Genomic DNA, 14,989 nt, shown 5'->3' with positions numbered 1-14,989 from the left:
CGGATACTTACCCCCAAACCCAAGAATGTTACATCTCCTCAAGTGCTGATCTTCAAACCTCTCAGATATCAACACACTGAGCTAATCCTAGCGCACATAAGAAAATCAAGTCATTTCATTGGAAAAGTGTCAGGATCTCCATCTCTTAGGATTTTGCAAGAGATATGATCATGACGAAGAAGGGTATCTTGGCACTCAGGAAAACCCTCACAGTCAGAGCAATCCAGCATTCCTTTGTGGGTCCACCCAAGTTTAATATTATCTTTAAAGGGCAATCACACATATTTTTGGAACCAGCAGAGCTGGAAACTTTTATTGATAATACCTTTAAATTTTAAATGGAGGTGAGTAGTGAAAATCCTGCTGACTTTGGTGGTGAGGTTTTTACTGTCCTGGTGTGGCTTGGCCGTGGGTCTGGATAGCTTGCTGCCTGTCTTGTCCACATGCTGCATGGGACATTGCTCTCTTGTTACACAGCTCTCTTCACCATTTTGACTTGAAGACACCTGTGAAGCTTGGACATTTGGATTTTCTGGAGTTTAAAGACTGGGCATAGTTTTGCTATCTTAAACAACTAAAATACATTGTTTTGCAGATTTAGAGGACCAGGTCATATCTGTCATCCAACAGATGCTATTGGTTGTTTCTGAAACTGTTCTTATTCCTCATTGATAATTTTGTGTTTATTTAATTGCATTTCCAGTTCTCATGCCTATTGTCCTTTTATTCATAATGTATATGGTATGTTGTGCAGCAATGTTCATCGGGATCTATCCTCATTTTGTTGTCCTGGCCCATTGCCCTCCAGCAGATGCTACAAGTTAACTCTGGAATTGTTACCTCACTGATACGTTTATAACTGTGTGCTTGTATTTTTAGTTCTCAGGTATTTCAACCTCTTATTAGAGACTATAGAGTATATTACTGTACATTGCTACCTTAGGAACATGCATCACTTTAAGGGACCAGCCCTAGAGTTCTTGTTGATCTGGGTGGGCTGTTCATAGTGTCCGGTTTGGGCATGACATTGTCAATATGTTTGATAATTTTTTTCTTCCAGGTTGTTTGCTGCATGACTAGGAGTCTCTTTGCTCTACCATACTGCCGTCTTTTTGGTGGGTGTATATAGCTTGATAATTGCATTTGTTGTTGTGGTCCTTGTCCCCCTAATCAGTGGGTCGTGTTGTTTTACATCAAATGTGTTGACCAGCTACCCTGTTGTATACACACAATTGGTTGTTTAGCTTGTCGATTAGTTTGTTTTGCTTTGCATATATCTGTTTGGGAGCTCCCGCTTCCACTGCGTGTGTGCCCCGCTGCCTTGTTCACACTTTTTCACCTCTTTGAGGTGCTCCTCTCATATTTCAGGGAGTTACTGTTATATGGTTTAACCCAATCCTTCTCTCCTTCAGAGCAGTGTACCTCCCTACAGTGCACTCCAACCTCTGGTCATTAGGTAGACCACGATCCCTCCTTATACCAAATAGCTTATGGCCTTATGTCTGACCTCTGTCTACACTGAAAGTAATTTCTCTTCAAACGAAATGGCTTAATCACCCATTTAAGAGCAGGAAGGTCTCTGATTCCTGCCACACGCTGATTATTATGGCTGTCGGATGCCACCCTGTCGGAAATGGGACCAGCCAACAGGTAGTTACGATCCAACTGCCATGGAGGCGGTTGGAAACATGCCTCTTAGCCTTGAGGCTTGTGCTGTGGCCCAGAAAGGGCTGCAGCACAAGCCTCACTGCTAGGAGGCATGTTTTGAAACATCCCAGCACCTTGTGACAGGCACCATGCAGTGCCTATCACAAGGTGGCATCATACGTGTCCCCCAGACCCCATAACAGAGGGCCAGGGAGAAAGGGGGGCCTGCTAGGGGCCCACAAAGTCACTTTACGACTGCCTTTTCATCACAAGTGGACCTCCATGAAAGGGCATGCGGAAAGGGACATTGTAATCCCTATGGCAGTGCCTGAGCAGGATTATTGTTCCTCCAATGGTCCCCGTTGGATGTACGGTGGACGGTCTGTCTATCAGATGCCTCTGACCGCTGCATCCTAATGCGACAGGCATACCTGCAGGGGCTGATGGCAGTGGGACTGCTACTGAGGGCCTGGCGGTGGTAGTTAGGCCCAAAGATTGGATACAATTAAGCACTTTCTATGGTCAATGGTTGGGTGAATGACTTATCCTACTCCCGGGCGATATCTAAGAAAAATGGGGCGGTCACCCTAATATCCAGGACAGCTGATTACCAAACTCCAACTAAGGGGTCAATTACGATGTCATCCGGAAAGGCTCCGAACAGCATTCGAATTGACTGAATCCGATTCGGAACCCACCTTTCCGACCGACTCGGACACGTTTCCCAACTACTGATTATGATGGCTAGAAAGTGTTTGAACTGTCCAACTCGGTTCCGAAATGTATTGTATGCAGACTATGCTGTCCTGTTATCTAGGACAGCAACTGGGTTCCAATGTTTAATTGAAAACTTTGCACAATTTATGAATGGAAAAGATTTCATACTTAACCTTAGTAAAACTATCACAATTATATGTGGAAAAGGGAAAACAAAGCGTAGAAACCATGTGTACGTATTGAAACTGAAAGAACATCATCTTTTGAATGGGAATGGAAGTTGGGATACACACATCGATCTTTGCGAATTGAAATTTATACAAATAATTGAGGGCATTTCTAGATTTTCTAATACAATTGGGAGCAAACCATTGAGGGAAATTCTGACCCTATACAGTAAGTGCAGGAGTAAGTGCCTCACAGGTACATGTTAAGGTGCAGCACTATGGGGGATGGCAAATCCACTTCACTGCAAATACAGGAAGATACGTTTTTAAGAAGGCTATAAGCAGTTCCCAATTCAATCCTCTTTTATAGAGTCCACAGGGAATTGTCAGTTTCCCACATTGGCAATTACATTAGTATAGCAGCTCTTATGCTCTAGCACAGGATTTGGACCAAGGAGGAGACTAAATCCACGAAGGAAATAGCAATGGACTGCCTTGCCCTCAATTACTGTAAAAAATACCCTGGTTGCAGTACATCTACAAACTGCTAATTGAGTGTCAGGTGGATGTCGACTTTAAAGATCCCATGCTTATACAGAACTATAGTAAAAGGGACCTAAAATTGGGGCTACTAAAATCAAAAGAATCCTCAAGAGATGTAGTAGCAAGCTCGAAAAAGACCGTTAGATTATATTGTGAAGGCCCACTCTTACTGGGCATCCAAACCGTACCTCATACTGAAAAGAAATTTACAACACCGGTTTTACCTAAAAAGGCTACGGCTGGGTACTCTCCATCACCTAATTGCATTCCCTACAATGGGCAACTAGAACCGTAACCCTCCGAATTACCCTTGTGATGGGAAGTCACCGCAGTCTACACTGTTTTTTATACTTGTTTCTAATTTTTATAGAGATATAAGGCAGTACCTTTTACGTTCCTTATTTATTGATAATAACGTGTATTTTTATAAACCTGCTTTTAATTATATTTGTAGCCTAGAAAATGAAAAAGTTTGTAATGCAGTAATTGTTTTTGTGCAAACAGCAATCAGAAGAAGAAAGGACTATTCCCACTTGGAAGCTTAACATATGAGAAAGGATAGGTTTCTTTAGTATAGGTCGATGTATTGATTATGAAATATCTTTTAAAATTTACCCCATTTTTTTTATATTTGTAATGCATTTGAATTATTTTATGATCCTCCTCAATGTATGTGGGTAATCATGTATTGTGTATTGTATTTTAGTGTGCCGTGTAAATAATTCTTATGATTAATAATGAAGAACTTTTTACAATATTCATAGTTGTATTGTACAAACAATTATTATGCTCAATAATGATGGATTTTTAGACTGCTTTTATGGTTATATTTTGTATACCGACTAAAACTTGAAATTGAATTGCATTGGGAGTAATTGAGTCGTTCAGGGCTGAATCGTAGCGGTCTATGGACCTCGTCAGATGTCAGGGTGTCAGTTTCAAACAGCCTTTTCGATTCAGTTGTGCTGACACGGATCAGCTGTCAGAAACTGACTCTGGGGTCCCGTTGCTGGCACCCCTGTACCCAGTGCCATCTGAATCGGGCCTGTGGGGGTTTCCATGGGCCCCCATCCCATGCATGCACAGTGTGGCAGGCACCATAGGGTGCCTACCACAGGGTGCAAGGTTTTCCAGAACCTCCCCTTTTGTCAATGGGAGCCTGTGTTCTTGTTCGGAACACAGGTTACCATTGAAGTGAATGCGAGTCCGACTGAATGATGACCAGAAGCATCGTAATCATTCGGTAGGACTTGCAGAACCCTATTCAGTCAGAAACGATTCTGAAACCGATTTGGTTGGAAGAATTTCGTAATCAGACCCTAAAAGTTATCTGCAATAAACATTTGAGCACAACCAATCAATCAATCATGTGTTTGTTAAGAAACGACTACTCACCCGAAAGGGCCTCAAGGTGCTGGGGATGAGGGGAGGTGCAGGTTCCAGTCCATTAAGGAGGGGGTCTGTCGAAGAGCCAAGTTTTGAGGTTTCTCGTGAAGATGGGGAGTGATGTTGTCTGTCTGAGGTGGAGCAGTAGGGCGATCCAGGCGGCTCTGGCCGCGAGGAAGGAGAAGGAGCGGCTTCCCGATCTGGTCTTTCTGGCACTGGGACCGCAGCGTAGGAGAGCTGGGCTGATCGTAGGGTCCTTTGGGGGGCGTGGAATTTGAGTCAGCTGTTCAGGTATGCTGGTCCGGTGTGGAGGGCTTTGTGTGCATGGGTGAGAATCTTGAAGGTGGTTCTAGCCTTGATGGGGAGCCAGTGGAGTGTGCGCAGGTGCCGGGAGGTACGGCAGTATCTTGGCAGGTTGAGGACCAATCTTGCAGCGGCGTTCTGGATGTTTTGTAGCTTGCAGGAGAGGCTTTTGTTTATTCTGACCTAGACTGCGTTGCCGAGTAGTCGAGTCTGCTGGTGATGAGGGTGTAAGTGATGGTCTTTCTGTGCTCGAGGCGGATCCATTTGAGGTCATACATAGGAGGCGGAGGGTGTGAAAGTAGGAGGACGCGACTGCGTTGATCTCGCGGTCCATTTTGAGCTTGGAGTCAAGGATGATTCCAAGGTTGCATGCGTGGTCCCTGGGGTGGGTGACCTTCTGAGGGCGGGGGGCTACCAGGTGTCGTTCCAGGCGTCGGGATGTTTTGTCTGTTTTGTCAGTGATGAGTTGTAGGCAGCTGCTTTTAATCCCTTTGGCGACAGCTTCCATGCCTTCTTAAAAGTTGTGTTTGGCTGCGTTGGGTTAGTTGGATAGGGAGAGGATGAGTTGGGTGTCATCTGCGTATGAAACAATGTTGAGTCCGTGGGTTCTGACGATTGGGGCGAGCGGGGCTATGTAGACGTTGATGAGCATGGGGCTGAGGGAGAACCCCTGGGGAACTCCGTTGGGGGTTGGTGTAGAGTCCGAGAGCAAAGGAGGGAGTCTCACCCGCTGCGTTCTGCCAGAGAGAAAAGAGTGGATACAGTCGAGGGCCTTATCCCGAATCCCTGCTTCCTAGAGTCTGCGGGTTCGGGTGCTGGGAGAGACTGTGTTGAATGCTGCTGAGAGGCCGAGGAGGATGAGGGCTCCTGTTTCTCCTCTGTCCGGGAGGGAGCGGATGTCATCTGTTGCGACAAGAAGGGTGGTTTCCGTGCTGTGGTTTTTTCTGAAGCCGGATTGGGAGGAGTTGAGGATTTTGTGCTGTTCGATGAAGGTGGCGAGTTGGCTGTTGATGGCTTTCCCTAGGACTTTCACTGGGAACGGGAGCTGAGAGATGGGTCTGTAGTTTTTGAGGTCAGTGGGGTCCGCCGAGGGCTTCTTCTTGAGGGGGGTTGATCTCGGCGTGCTTCCAGTCATCGGGAAAGGAGACGTTCACCAGGGAGCGGTTGCTGGTGTGGCGAAGTATGGCTTTTGGTTTCTCACTACTGTGGGGGTGCCCTCCCATAGGAATGCATTAGGGATTCCCTGATAATTGTTTCAGTGGTAATACCTGATATGAGAGGTGCAGCGTGGTCAAGTTTGGTATGTTTGGAATAGTGATTATAAATGCTACACAAAGGTGTGCGCAGATTTATTATAACTATTTTAGACATTCTTTGAGAAGTTGGCACTTCTGTCTGCTATATGTCTTTCTGCCTGAAGTGAATTGCATGTCTGGCTTTTGAGTGACAGGGGCTGGTGAGGTGTGTGTGGCTCTAGGAGGGGCAGGGTGAGTCAGTGCTAGGCTGAATGGGACATCTACATTTTGAGTAGTGAGAGGGGAAGTCCCTGGTCCCTAAATAGGATTGTGCCTGCCCTAGTGAATGCTGGCTCCGGCCCCATGTGTCTGATGATGAGCCCCCACCTAACAAAAGGGAAGAGGAGCGTGGTAAACAGAGTGCTCCAGAACCAGTTGTAGCTGGTCCCCCCCAAGCCCTGTGCTCTGCAGACAAAGGAAATGTTGGTATAAATGTAGGAGCTGTGACCACATGGTGGCTGTTCTGATCTGTGCGGGGGCTTGCTGCTGCTGGGGCCCAGGAGGAACCGCCATGGGGGCTTACCTCCCGGGTGGAGGGACCTATTGTTAGGGTTTGTCTGCAACAGAGAGCAAGTCTGCAACAGAGAGCAAGTCTTTAGTATAACAAGGAGGGAACCATTTCTTGTGGTAATATAATTTAGTTCGTTATGATTTCAGAAAAAGGTCTTTTGAATTTAATCGATAGTCAGTATCATTTGAGAGACTTCTGTTGTTTGTAGCAAGGCTTGTTGAACACTCTAAACTCTTGCAGTCTTACACTCCTTGCCGGTATGTTAATTAGCGCTGCACGTTGCAAACTGTGAATCCTAGAAACGTGCAGCGCGTGCAAGACCCCGCCTGCCTTTGGCTATAAAAGCCGACTCGAAGCTTAGCGAGTTGCTTGTGATCGTCGATCCCCAGCTGACCTGCGTATCCTGAACTTCTCCTCACCTGAATCTCTTGTCTTGTTGTTCCTCCCCCAAAGCCTCGTCCTGCCTCCCCTCACAACCGGAAGACGTCACCTCAGTGCTGGTCCTCCGCTGGATTCGTCCCCTGCATTTCCGGTTTTCTTTGGACATCGCTAAGTTCCGCCTGTAAAAAGAAAAGAAAGTCATTAACCAGGTATCGCGCATGCAATCCAGAACACTGAAAGTAAGTGTATTTATCATTATAAGACAACAAACTTATTATTCTGATTCCCTGGATAAAACCAAAGACTTATTTGCCACATTTACGATCGCATTGACTTTTAAAAGGGAAAGAAGTTAATTTCTCTGAACATTGTGAGCAAAGTGCTTACGTATTTCATTTCAAAGTGATGCCAATATTTCGAAGCTCATTATAAGCATTCCTGGGGGGCCACAACATTTTTAAAAGGAATCTACAGGTTACATTTCAAGAGACTTTGAATTCAAGAAGAGTGTCTTTTCAAAACTCCATATATGAATCCATGAGTAATTAAGCAGAGGTTATTTATAAGCATCAGTGGGCCCAGTTTAAGTAAGTAGCGCCATCTCATGGTCACAGGTGGAATCAATATTAAGAGTCCTGAGTAATCACACTTTACCTAATGAGGTTTTGTTTTCTCTTTAAAGGAAGAAGTAACACTTAATTCTGGTCCACTGATCTGGCAAGCTATAGAGCCAGAATAGAGAGGTATTCTTTAGCTATAAATGTTTTAAACGCATATATATATATTAGTATTTAAACATAAGAAGAATAGGTTGTAGGATAGAATAAAGTGCGTGTCTTCCTTTTATGTGTTTAGATATCACACTGTCCAGAAACCAGTTCATTGAGAAAACGAACATCTTTGGAGCCGGAGCAGTGTTTTGTTTCTCTGTTTATTATTTTATCCAATTTCCCCCTTCCCTTGGATTTCTTGATATCTTCACATTGTTCCCATTCAGTGTGTTGAAGCAAGGAGTTCAGGGGTGGGTTAGAACTAGCTTCAACTTTCCAACAGAAGAAATGAACAGGATATACAGGTAAGTGATTCTTGACACCTATGTGCTGGCCTCCCTGCGGCCCCACTATGCCCCCTGGAGCTGGAAGAACTGGTGATTGGACTCAGTTTTTTTTCAACTGCAGGACTTTTTGTGATCCTAGCGCCTCGTGAGCATTATATTTAAATTGCAAGCAAGGAGAGGAGCTGGTCCTGCTGCAGCGCGAGGCTGCGAGGGAATCCCGGTGTGTGGGATTCCCCCCTGCGCTGCTTATAGAAGCGGGAGCCCATCCTGCATTGTGCTAAGGAGAGCGGGAGCCTACCCCACTTTATGGTTATCTTTAAACTGGTGCCCACCCTGCATCTGCATTTTATAAGATTCCTGCCAGCCCGGAAGTCAGGCAGGGAGAGCCTGACAGTGGGCAGGGCCTCTCTCCCTCTGTGACGGAAGCTGCGGGCGGTGCTTTGTGAACCGCGGCTCCCGTGAGCATGGGAGAGCCTGGCTGTGTGCCTGGAGGAGATCGGAGTGTGGGACCAGCCGCAAGAGAAGACAGAGTCTACCCGTGTAGCCCGGTGAGTGGGGCTTCACGAGGGTCCATTGTGTGTGCCGAGTGAGGCACAAGGCCAATGAAAAGAAGAGGAGGGAATCCCCGAGGGATGGGGCTCTCCGGAGCATGCCGCCCAGGAGCCGGTGTCCCTTTCCCCGGGAGAGTGGAAAGCCTCAGTGAGTGGGGCTCAGTTGTTAACTTGGTGGGGGTGGTGTTGGAGCACATTGTTGGTGTTTTCCCCCTGTGGCCACAGCTGACCCGCCTGACAGTGGGCAGCTGCAACGTGGAGCCCCATTTGTTATAAAGTCCCCGAGTGGGACTTTGATGGCACAGTGAGTGCCAGTGCCTGTTTGGTTTCCAGCTGCACAGCAGCTGCAGGCAGCTGCACCGAGGGGGCAATTTGTGCTAGGAGCCCCAGGGCAGGGCCCCAGAGGCACGGTAGGGCCCAAGATTGTTGTTGCCTGATTCCCAGCAGTCCTGCGAGAGAGCTGGGCAGCTGCAACCTTGGGGGACATTTTGTTCTAGGTGAAGAAGGGGGTGAGTTTACCCCATGCCCTAGTGTCTGTGCGCACTTTGGTGGTTGCTGCTGAGGCAGCCAGGGGGCCCTTTGCGAGGTCCCCCTTAGAGCCCAGACTTTGCGGGACATAGGGCATTTGAGCCCAGAGGAAGGCCAGTTGGCCTGGGCGTCAGATCGAATGTTGATAGGGCGCATAGCCCTCATGTGATGCCCCTTACCTCATTATTTATGCCTAATGCTTTTCCCTTAGGTGTGCCCGCTGAGAGTGGGTATGGTGGGGCCCTGTTGCTAATGATTTATGCACAGGATGGTGACCCTGGATGTGATGCCTAATTTGATGATAATGCTAATGTGATTTAGGCGTAATATGGTTTAGGCCTAATGTGATGCATATTGTGTTTTTTATGCTTGTAATACCTAATGTGTAATGTATTTATGCTTAGGATGTTATGCATAATGTGTTTATGCTGGTGAGGCCTAGTGCATAATGTGTTTATGCTAATGAGGTTTGGGCCTAAGGTGATTTATTGCCTAATGTCATGTTATGATATTTTAGGAGGGTGTCAATGCTAAGGTGACAATGCTTAGGTCATTATGGTACCAGTAGTTACTGGTTGTGTTTTGCATTTACTTACCTGATATGATGGTTCTGACCGTGGCCTGATTGGCCTGGTCCTGTATATAATCCCCTGTGAATATTGTGTAGTGCCAGTTGGCACAGTGTAAATGTGTGATTATGTTTCTAATGTGTTTATGACAATACAAAGACTATTTTTTTATATAACCTTGTGTGGAGTTCTTTTTGTGCGGACCCTAGGTTGGAGGTGCAGTGGCAGTTTGGAACTGCACTGATGAGAGGAAGAGTGGAGAATGGTTACTATGTGCCAGGGGCTACTGCTCAATGAGTTGGCAAGGACCAGATACATATGGATGGCCCAGGGCCTGCTCCTGGCTGTGGACAGCTAGGGAATACCAGTGGGGTATCCTAGTTGGTCCTGAGAGCTTTGACAGATGGAACTACGTGTGTTCACTGTAGGGTAAAACACGGAGGGTGTCCCTGCAGATGGGGGCCCGCGTCCGTGTTCTATCACCCAAGGCAGGGAAGCCCATCAAGGTGGTGATTGGTCTACCCTGCGTTTTGGCTGGAAGGGGGTTGTGTTGGACTTGGGCCTTTTTGCACGGTCATAACTAAACTTTATGCCTGTCTCATAGCCTTTTTTCTGACATGGTGTTGGCAGTTTCAGGACTCTGGGCACTTTAGCACTGCTGTCCTGTGTAATGTGCGTGTGCTCTCTGTGATAAATGTGGTAAGATTGGTCTACACCTGTTTGGCCTATTTAATTTACCTGTCAGTCCCTTGTAAAGTGGTATCTCAAATACCCAGGGCTGGTAAATTAAATGCTTCTGGTGGGCTTGCAGCGCTGATTGCGCCACCCACCAAAGTATCCTTTCAAACCTATCTCAGGCCTCAGCCATTGCAGGACCTGTGCGCGCAGTGTCACTGCCGCTTTGATGTGGGAGCTAAACTGTGTGCCATGTCCATGACCCCCCCCCCCTTTTACTACATGTCAGTCACCCCCCCTAAGGTAGGCCCTAGCTAGCCCCATGTGCAGGGTGCATTGTAGGTAAAAGATAGGACATGTACTTTAAGTGTGTGACACGTCCTGGTAGTGACAAACGACCATTTTCGTTTCTCACTGCTATGGGGCTGCCCTCCCATAGGAATGCATTGGGCATTCCCTGATAAGTGTTTCAGTGGTAATCCCTGATATGAGAGGTGCAGCGTGGTCAAGTTTGACATGTTTGGAATAGTCATAATAAATGCCACGCAATGGTGTGCTCAGATTTATTATAACTATTTTAGAAATGCCACTTTTAGAAGTTGGCATTTGTGTGTCTTACGTGTCTGCCTGCCTGATGTGCATTGCATTTCTGGATTTTGAGTGACAGGGGCTGGTGAGGTGTGTGTGGCTCCAGGAGGGGCAGGGTGAGTCAGTGCATCGCAGTTGCGGGCAGCTGCATCGAGGGGGCAATTCATGCTAAGAGCCCCAAGACATGGACCCAGAGACACGGTAGGGCCCGAGCTTGTTTATGCCTTTCTCCCAGCTGAGAGCGAGAGCGCTGGGCAGCTGCAACCTTGGGGGACAATTCGTTCTAGGTGAAGAAGGGGGTGAGTGCACCCCATGCCCTAGCGCCTGTGCGCACTTTGGTGGTTGCTGCTGAGGCAGCCAGGGGGCCCTTTGCGAGGTCCCCTTAGAGCCCTGACTTTGCGGGACATAGGGCATTTGAGCCCAGAGGAAGGCCAGTTGGTCTGGAGGTCAGGTCTATTGTTGATAGGGCGTGAATCCCTCTTGTGATGCCCCTTACCTCGTGATTTATGCCTAATGCTTTTCCCTTAGGTGTGCCCACTGAGAGTGGTTATGGTGGGGCACTGTTGCTAATGATTTATGCACAGGGTGGTGACCCTGGATGTGATGCCTAATGTGATGGTAATGGTACTGTGATTTAGGTGTAATATGGTTTAGGCATAATGTGATGCATAATGTGTTTTTTATGCTTGTGATACCTAATGTGAAATGCATGTATGCTTAGGATGTTATGCATAATGTGTTTATGCTGGTGAGACCTAGTGCGTAATGTATTTATGGTAATGAGGTTTGGGCCAAAGGTGTTTTATTGCCTAATGTCATGTTATGATATTTTAGGAGGGTGTCAATGCTAAGGTGATAATGCTTAGGTCATTATGGTACCAGTAGTTACTGGTTGTGTTTTTCATTTACTTACCTGATCTGATGGTTCTGACCGTGGCCCGATTGGCCTGGTCCTGTATGTAATCCCCTGTGAATATTGCTTAATGCCAGTTGGCACAGTGTAAATGTGCGATTGTTTCCAATGTGTTTCTGACAATACAAAGGCTATTTTTTATATAACCTTGTGTGGAGTTCCTTTTGTGATGTGCCTAGTGTGTTGCTGCTGTGTGTGTGTTGCGCAAACGCTTTACACATTGCCTCTGGGCTAAGCCTGACTGCTCGTGCCAAGCTAATAAGGGGGTGAGCAGTGTTATCTTCAGCATGTAACTCCCTTGCCCTGACTAGATTGGTGGTCTCTGCCTGGCTTTGGCGCAAGCCTTAGCCAACCAGAGATCCCCTTTCTAACAAGGGGGCTATGGTGTTGGCGCTGTTGCAGATCCATCTGTGCAGAGTTTGGGCTGCGGTGTTGGGGTCATCATCTACCACGATGGTTGGGTTGAAGTTGCAGAGTGAGAAGGTGAGCTGGTCGTCGGTGATTTTGGTCCAGTTTCTTTATGGGAGCAGGTGCTGGTGTCTGTGGATGGTGGGTGTTCTAAAGGTGAAGTGGATGCATCAATAGTCTGTCCACAGGAGTTCGGTGATGTGTCTGAAAGTGATGGGGTTTCCTGTTGTGAAGAGGGGGGTGAGGGTGTGTCCTGCTGAGTGCGTGGGTTTGGTCACAATCTGGCAGAGTCCAATGTTGTGGAGGTTATCCAGAAGGGATGTGGTGTTGGGGACTAGTTGGTTGTCGAGGTGGAAGTTGAGGTCTACCAGCAGGGTGTAGTTGGTGGATACGATGGGTTGCAGGGAGATGATGTCTTTGAGGGAGTTGGTGAAAGGTCATCAGGGTCCGGGGTGTCGGTAGATGCGAGTTCCTTGGAGGGTGGTGGTAGGGCTGGCCTGTATCTTGAAGTGTAGGTGTTCCATCAGGTCTGTGGGCTCGTCGGGGAGTGTGCTCAGCCGGAGGGTGGATTTGTGGACAATGGCGATTCCTACTCCCGGGCGGGTGGGGCAGTCCTTCCGGGAGATCTTGTATCCTTGGGGAATAGCGATGGCGATGTCCGGTCCCGAGGTGATGTTGGTACAGGTTTTGGTAAAGAAAGCTACGTCCGGGTGGTGCTGTCAAGGAGGTCCCAGATTTAGGTGGCTTGTTTATGGAGTGATCGCATTTTGGGGAGGATGCATTGCAGGGTCTTAGGTTCGGTTTAGCTGGGTCCATGTTCCTGGAGGTGCTGCAGGAGTGCCGGCAGCAGTGACAGCTGAAGGGTCCATGGGTGTCAGCTGGTGATGCTAGCTTGCCGTTGTTGCGGCAGGGGTTGAGTGTGTGGAGTGCTGCTGAGTTGTAGCGTTGGTGGTGCGGAGGCCTAGGGTTCCTGCCGCTGGTCCCATTCGGGGCACCTTTGGCGTGCCAACGGCACACCCGCTGCAGGCAGCCTAGCTCAGTAGCACAGCGGCCAACATTAAGTAGGGGTCGGGGAGGGCTGGACAGCTGGGTGGCCGGAGCAGGGAGCAGAAACTGACGTGGGCTGGTCGTACTGGGTGGAGGGGCAGCGGGGACAGCAGTGACGGGAAGAAAAACTGGCGCAAAAGTGGGAAAAAGGAAAAGTGAAGGAAAGTGGAAGAAAGAGTGAAAGGGTGAAATAAAAGAGTGAAAGGGTGAAAATAAAAATGAAGAGTGAAAAATGGGGCAGTAAGGAGAGGATAGAGCGGAGTGAGAGAAGGAGTCATAGGTCCACTGGACCACCAGCGATGAGGCGCAGGTATAACCTGTGGGTTGAAGAGGGCCTTCAATACTAACACAGAGTGCAGGGCCTCACTTAATGGTGGAGCTGCGAGGGAGGGAGAGCAATTTTACTGACAATGAGTCAGTGGTCTTGCTCGCCTGTCCTTGCAGCGGCTGCCATTAAGTAGGGGTCGGGGAAGACTGGACAGCTGGGAGGCAGGCCTGGGGAGGGGAAACTGGCTTGGGCTGGTCGCGCTGCGGGGGCAGGGCAGGAAAAATAACGGGCGCAAGAGTGGAAAAAAGGAAAAGTGAAGGAAAGTGGAAGAAAGAGTGAAAGGGTGACAATAAAAGAGAATGAAAGGGTGAAAATAAAAATTAAGAGTGAAAAACTAGAAAATCGGAGCAGAAGGGAGAGGGTAGATCAGAGCGAGAGAAGGAGTCAGAGGTCCACTGGACCACCGGGAATGAGGTGCAGGTATAACCTGCGGGTGGAGGACGGCCTCGAACACCAACACAGAGTGCAGGGGCTCAGGAGGGCCTCACTAAATGGTGGCCCTGCGAGAGAGGGAGAGCCATTTCACTGACAATGAGTCAGGTGTCTTGCTCGTCTGTCCTTGCAGCGGCTGCCAATAAGTAGGGGTTGGGGAGGCTGGACAGCTGGGAGGCGGGAGCGGGGAGCTGGGAGGGGATATTGGCTTGGGCTTGCGCGCTGGGGGGCAGGGGCTGCGGGGTCAGGAGCGGCAGGAAGAAAATCGGGCACAAAAGTGGGAAAAAGCAAAAGTGAAGGAAAGTTGAAGAACGAGTGAAAGGGTATAAATAAAATTATGAGTGAAAAACGAGGAAAAACTGAGCAGAAAGGAGAGGTTAGAGCGGAGTGAGAGAAGGAGTCTGAGGTTCACTGGACCACCAGGGATGAGACGCAGGTATAACCTGTGGGTGGAGGAGGGCCTGGAACACCAAGACTGAGTGCAGGGACTCAGGAGGACCTCACTTAATGGTGGAGTTGCGAGGGAGGGAGAGCAATTTCACTGACAATGAGTCAGTGGTCCGAACCTTTATGGCCCTGTCTTTTAGTCCAAGTTGACCGCAGAACTAGCACTGTTCCTCATGGAGGCCCATATCATTCTGGGGGGCATACTATCCTAGATAGGAATCTGGCCCTTTATTACAGAACCTCTAAGGCTCACAAAGCATTGCACTCACTTTGCACTTCTCATGCCCCGGTGGATGCATGGAGGCTATATAACCCCACTGGAAATGATTTAACCTCTTTTCCTGTCCACACAATATTTTCCCTAGAATGTATTACATATTAGTTGACAATACACTCTTACGAGAGACTTTGACCTCTGCCATTGAGCCGGTCACCATTTCTGATCATGCAGCCTGCTTTGTTTCTCTTAGAATCCTGCCCCCTCAAACCAGAACAC

This window comes from Lissotriton vulgaris, chromosome 2_1 (assembly GCF_964263255.1).
Source record: "Lissotriton vulgaris chromosome 2_1, aLisVul1.2, whole genome shotgun sequence".
NCBI classification, from domain to species: Eukaryota; Metazoa; Chordata; class Amphibia; order Caudata; family Salamandridae; genus Lissotriton; species Lissotriton vulgaris.
This window is presented reverse-complemented; position numbering follows the sequence as displayed.